The sequence below is a fragment of the Cherax quadricarinatus genome, chromosome 72 (assembly GCF_038502225.1).
Source record: "Cherax quadricarinatus isolate ZL_2023a chromosome 72, ASM3850222v1, whole genome shotgun sequence".
NCBI classification, from domain to species: Eukaryota; Metazoa; Arthropoda; class Malacostraca; order Decapoda; family Parastacidae; genus Cherax; species Cherax quadricarinatus.
Genome location: NC_091363.1, coordinates 1248808 through 1255241, shown reverse-complemented (window position 1 = coordinate 1255241; position 6434 = coordinate 1248808). Strand labels below are relative to the sequence as shown.

The window sequence follows — 6434 nt, the reverse complement described above, 5'->3', positions numbered from 1 at the left end:
ACACCCTGGCTAAGACAGCATCATGCTCTCCCAAGCTGGACACCCTGGCTAAGACAGCATCAAGCTCTCCCAAGCTGCACACCCTGGCTAAGACAGCATCATGCTCTCCCAAGCTGCACACCCTGGCTAAGACAGCATCATGCACTCCCAAGCTGGACACCCTGGCTAAGACAGCATCAAGCTCTCCCAAGCTGGACACCCTGGCTAAGACAGCATCATGCTCTCCCAAGCTGCACACCCTGGCTAAGACAGCATCATGCTCTCCCAAGCTGAACACCCTGGCTAAGACAGCATCATGCTCTCCCAAGCTGCACACCCTGGCTAAGACAGCATCATGCTCTCCCAAGCTGCACACCCTGGCTAAGACAGCATCATGCTCCCCCAAGCTGCACACCCTGGCTAAGACAGCATCAAGCTCCCCCAAGCTGCACACCCTGGCTAAGACAGCATCATGCTCTCCCAAGCTGGACACCCTGGCTAAGACAGCATCATGCTCTCCCAAGCTGCACACCCTGGCTAAGACAGCATCAAGCTCTCCCAAGCTGCACACCCTGGCTAAGACAGCATCATGCTCCCCCAAGCTGCACACCCTGGCTAAGACAGCATCATGCTCTCCCAAGCTGCACACCCTGGCTAAGACAGCATCATGCTCCCCCAAGCTGCACACCCTGGCTAAGACAGCATCATGCTCCCCCAAGCTGCACACCCTGGCTAAGACAGCATCATGCTCTCCCAAGCTGCACACCCTGGCTAAGACAGCATCATGCTCTCCCAAGCTGCACACCCTGGCTAAGACAGCATCAAGCTCTCCCAAGCTGCACACCCTGGCTAAGACAGCATCATGCTCTCCCAAGCTGCACACCCTGGCTAAGACAGCATCAAGCTCTCCCAAGCTGCACACCCTGGCTAAGACAGCATCATGCTCCCCCAAGCTGCACACCCTGGCTAAGACAGCATCATGCTCTCTCAAGCTGCACACTCTGGCTAAGACAGCATCATGCTCCCCCAAGCTGCACACCCTGGCTAAGACAGCATCAAGCTCTCCCAAGCTGCACACCCTGGCTAAGACAGCATCATGCTCTCCCAAGCTGCACACCCTGGCTAAGATAGCATCAAGCTCTCCCAAGCTGCACACCCTGGCTAAGACAGCATCATGCTCTCCCAAGCTGCACACCCTGGCTAAGATAGCATCAAGCTCTCCCAAGCTGCATACCCTGGCTAAGACAGCATCATGCTCTCCCAAGCTGCACACCCTGGCTAAGATAGCATCAAGCTCTCCCAAGCTGCACACCCTGGCTAAGACAGCATCATGCTCTCCCAAGCTGCACACCCTGGCTAAGATAGCATCAAGCTCTCCCAAGCTGCATACCCTGGCTAAGACAGCATCAAGCTCTCCCAAGCTGCACACCCTGGCTAAGACAGCATCATGCTCTCCCAAGCTGCACACCCTGGCTAAGACAACATCATGCTCTCCCAAGCTGCACACCCTGGCTAAGATAGCATCAAGCTCTCCCAAGCTGCACACCCTGGCTAAGACAGCATCATGCTCTCCCAAGCTGCACACCCTGGCTAAGATAGCATCAAGCTCTCCCAAGCTGCACACCCTGGCTAAGACAGCATCATGCTCTCCCAAGCTGCACACCCTGGCTAAGATAGCATCAAGCTCTCCCAAGCTGCACACCCTGGCTAAGACAGCATCATGCTCTCCCAAGCTGCACACCCTGGCTAAGACAGCATCATGCTCTCCCAAGCTGCACACCCTGGCTAAGACAGCATCATGCTCTCCCAAGCTGCACACCCTGGCTAAGACAGCATCATGCTCCCCCAAGCTGCACACCCTGGCTAAGACAGCATCATGCTCTCCCAAGCTGCACACCCTGGCTAAGACAGCATCATGCTCTCCCAAGCTGCACACCCTGGCTAAGACAGCATCATGCTCCCCCAAGCTGCACACCCTGGCTAAGACAGCATCATGCTCCCCCAAGATTGATGCTGAGGGCCAGAGTGCTGATTACTGATCACCAGCAATCAGGACACACAGGCCTGGAGCAACTTGCTGGCTTCAACACATGTTCTTCAGCAGACGTTCTTGTATACCGGATTTATTATCTCGGTCAGATGGTAGGGGCCCCTGACTCTCCTGCACTAGATGGTAGGGGCCCCTGACTCTCCTGCACTAGATGGTAGGGGCCCCTGACTCTCCTGCACTAGATGGTAGGGGCCCCTGACTCTCCTGCACTAGATGGTAGGGGCCCCTGACTCTCCTGCACTAGATGGTAGGGGCCCCTGACTCTCCTGCAGTAGATGGTAGGGGCCCCTGACTCTCCTGCACTAGATGGTAGGGGCCCCTGACTCTCCTGCAGTAGATGGTAGGGGCCCCTGACTCTCCTGCACTAGATGGTAGGGGCCCCTGACTCTCCTGCACTAGATGGTAGGGGCCCCTGACTCTCCTGCAGTAGATGGTAGGGGCCCCTGACTCTCCTGCACTAGATGGTAGGGGCCCCTGACTCTCCTGCAGTAGATGGTAGGGGCCCCTGACTCTCCTGCACTAGATGGTAGGGTCCCCTGACTCTCCTGCACTAGATGGTAGGGGCCCCTGACTCTCCTGCAGTAGATGGTAGGGGCCCCTGACTCTCCTGCACTAGATGGTAGGGGCCCCTGACTCTCCTGCAGTAGATGGTAGGGGCCCCTGACTCTCCTGCACTAGATGGTAGGGGCCCCTGACTCTCCTGCAGTAGATGGTAGGGGCCCCTGACTCTCCTGCACTAGATGGTAGGGGCCCCTGACTCTCCTGCAGTAGATGGTAGGGGCCCCTGACTCTCCTGCACTAGATGGTAGGGGCCCCTGACTCTCCTGCACTAGATGGTAGGGGCCCCTGACTCTCCTGCAGTAGATGGTAGGGGCCCCTGACTCTCCTGCACTAGATGGTAGGGGCCCCTGACTCTCCTGCAGTAGATGGTAGGGGCCCCTGACTCTCCTGCACTAGATGGTAGGGGCCCCTGACTCTCCTGCAGTAGATGGTAGGGGCCCCTGACTCTCCTGCAGTAGATGGTAGGGGCCCCTGACTCTCCTGCAGTAGATGTTAGGGGCCCCTGACTCTCCTGCAGTAGATGGTAGGGGCCCCTGACTCTCCTGCAGTAGATGGTAGGGGCCCCTGACTCTCCTGCAGTAGGGGCCCCTGACTCTCCTGCAGTAGATGGTAGGGGCCCCTGACTCTCCTGCACTAGATGGTAGGGGCCCCTGACTCTCCTGCAGTAGATGGTAGGGGCCCCTGACTCTCCTGCACTAGATGGTAGGGGCCCCTGACTCTCCTGCAGTAGATGGTAGGGGCCCCTGACTCTCCTGCACTAGATGGTAGGGGCCCCTGACTCTCCTGCAGTAGATGGTAGGGGCCCCTGACTCTCCTGCAGTAGATGGTAGGGGCCCCTGACTCTCCTGCAGTAGATGGTAGGGGCCCCTGACTCTCCTGCAGTAGATGGTAGGGGCCCCTGACTCTCCTGCAGTAGATGGTAGGGGCCCCTGACTCTCCTGCAGTAGATGGTAGGGGCCCCTGACTCTCCTGCAGTAGATGGTAGGGGCCCCTGACTCTCCTGCACTAGTAGATGGTAGGGGCCCCTGACTCTCCTGCAGTAGATGGTAGGGGCCCCTGACTCTCCTGCAGTAGATGGTAGGGGCCCCTGACTCTCCTGCAGTAGATGGTAGGGGCCCCTGACTCTCCTGCAGTAGATGGTAGGGGCCCCTGACTCTCCTGCAGTAGATGGTAGGGGCCCCTGACTCTCCTGCACTAGATGGTAGGGGCCCCTGACTCTCCTGCAGTAGATGGTAGGGGCCCCTGACTCTCCTGCACTAGATGGTAGGGGCCCCTGACTCTCCTGCAGTAGATGGTAGGGGCCCCTGACTCTCCTGCACTAGATGGTAGGGGCCCCTGACTCTCCTGCAGTAGATGGTAGGGGCCCCTGACTCTCCTGCACTAGATGGTAGGGGCCCCTGACTCTCCTGCAGTAGATGGTAGGGGCCCCTGACTCTCCTGCACTAGATGGTAGGGGCCCCTGACTCTCCTGCAGTAGATGGTAGGGGCCCCTGACTCTCCTGCACTAGATGGTAGGGGCCCCTGACTCTCCTGCAGTAGATGGTAGGGGCCCCTGACTCTCCTGCACTAGATGGTAGGGGCCCCTGACTCTCCTGCAGTAGATGGTAGGGGCCCCTGACTCTCCTGCACTAGATGGTAGGGGCCCCTGACTCTCCTGCAGTAGATGGTAGGGGCCCCTGACTCTCCTGCACTAGATGGTAGGGGCCCCTGACTCTCCTGCAGTAGATGGTAGGGGCCCCTGACTCTCCTGCATGGTAGGGGCCCCTGACTCTCCTGCAGTAGATGGTAGGGGCCCCTGACTCTCCTGCACTAGATGGTAGGGGCCCCTGACTCTCCTGCAGTAGATGGTAGGGGCCCCTGACTCTCCTGCACTAGATGGTAGGGGCCCCTGACTCTCCTGCAGTAGATGGTAGGGGCCCCTGACTCTCCTGCACTAGATGGTAGGGGCCCCTGACTCTCCTGCACTAGATGGTAGGGGCCCCTGACTCTCCTGCAGTAGATAGATGGTAGGGGCCCCTGACTCTCCTGCAGTAGATGGTAGGGGCCCCTGACTCTCCTGCACTAGATGGTAGGGGCCCCTGACTCTCCTGCAGTAGATGGTAGGGGCCCCTGACTCTCCTGCACTAGATGGTAGGGGCCCCTGACTCTCCTGCAGTAGATGGTAGGGGCCCCTGACTCTCCTGCACTAGATGGTAGGGGCCCCTGACTCTCCTGCACTAGATGGTAGGGGCCCCTGACTCTCCTGCACTAGATGGTAGGGGCCCCTGACTCTCCTGCAGTAGATGGTAGGGGCCCCTGACTCTCCTGCACTAGATGGTAGGGGCCCCTGACTCTCCTGCAGTAGATGGTAGGGGCCCCTGACTCTCCTGCACTAGATGGTAGGGGCCCCTGACTCTCCTGCACTAGATGGTAGGGGCCCCTGACTCTCCTGCAGTAGATGGTAGGGGCCCCTGACTCTCCTGCACTAGATGGTAGGGGCCCCTGACTCTCCTGCAGTAGATGGTAGGGGCCCCTGACTCTCCTGCACTAGATGGTAGGGGCCCCTGACTCTCCTGCAGTAGATGGTAGGGGCCCCTGACTCTCCTGCACTAGATGGTAGGGGCCCCTGACTCTCCTGCACTAGATGGTAGGGGCCCCTGACTCTCCTGCACTAGATGGTAGGGGCCCCTGACTCTCCTGCACTAGATGGTAGGGGCCCCTGACTCTCCTGCAGTAGATGGTAGGGGCCCCTGACTCTCCTGCACTAGATGGTAGGGGCCCCTGACTCTCCTGCACTAGATGGTAGGGGCCCCTGACTCTCCTGCACTAGATGGTAGGGGCCCCTGACTCTCCTGCACTAGATGGTAGGGGCCCCTGACTCTCCTGCACTAGATGGTAGGGGCCCCTGACTCTCCTGCACTAGATGGTAGGGGCCCCTGACTCTCCTGCACTAGATGGTAGGGGCCCCTGACTCTCCTGCACTAGATGGTAGGGGCCCCTGACTCTCCTGCACTAGATGGTAGGGGCCCCTGACTCTCCTGCACTAGATGGTAGGGGCCCCTGACTCTCCTGCACTAGATGGTAGGGGCCCCTGACTCTCCTGCACTAGATGGTAGGGGCCCCTGACTCTCCTGCACTAGATGGTAGGGGCCCCTGACTCTCCTGCACTAGATGGTAGGGGCCCCTGACTCTCCTGCACTAGATGGTAGGGGCCCCTGACTCTCCTGCACTAGATGGTAGGGGCCCCTGACTCTCCTGCACTAGATGGTAGGGGCCCCTGACTCTCCTGCACTAGATGGTAGGGGCCCCTGACTCTCCTGCACTAGATGGTAGGGGCCCCTGACTCTCCTGCACTGACTCTCCTGCATAGATGTAGGGGCCCCTGACTCTCCTGCACTAGATGGTAGGGGCCCCTGACTCTCCTGCACTAGATGGTAGGGGCCCCTGACTCTCCTGCACTAGATGGTAGGGGCCCCTGACTCTCCTGCACTAGATGGTAGGGGCCCCTGACTCTCCTGCAGATGGTAGGGGCCCCTGACTCTCCTGCACTAGATGGTAGGGGCCCCTGACTCTCCTGCACTAGATGGTAGGGGCCCCTGACTCTCCTGCACTAGATGGTAGGGGCCCCTGACTCTCCTGCACTAGATGGTAGGGGCCCCTGACTCTCCTGCACTAGATGGTAGGGGCCCCTGACTCTCCTGCACTAGATGGTAGGGGCCCCTGACTCTCCTGCACTAGATGGTAGGGGCCCCTGACTCTCCTGCACTAGATGGTAGGGGCCCCTGACTCTCCTGCACTAGATGGTAGGGGCCCCTGACTCTCCTGCACTAGATGGTAGGGGCCCCTGACTCTCCTGCACTAGATG

At 59.4% G+C, this 6434-nt stretch overlaps 1 protein-coding gene across 1 annotated transcript in view; it reads right to left on the bottom strand.

The window, feature by feature from the left end:
- LOC128701398 (acetylgalactosaminyl-O-glycosyl-glycoprotein beta-1,3-N-acetylglucosaminyltransferase-like) overlaps positions 1 to 6434 on the bottom strand; it is a 112038-nt gene that overhangs the window by 22059 nt on the left and 83545 nt on the right. The gene's annotated exons all lie outside the window — the stretch shown is intronic.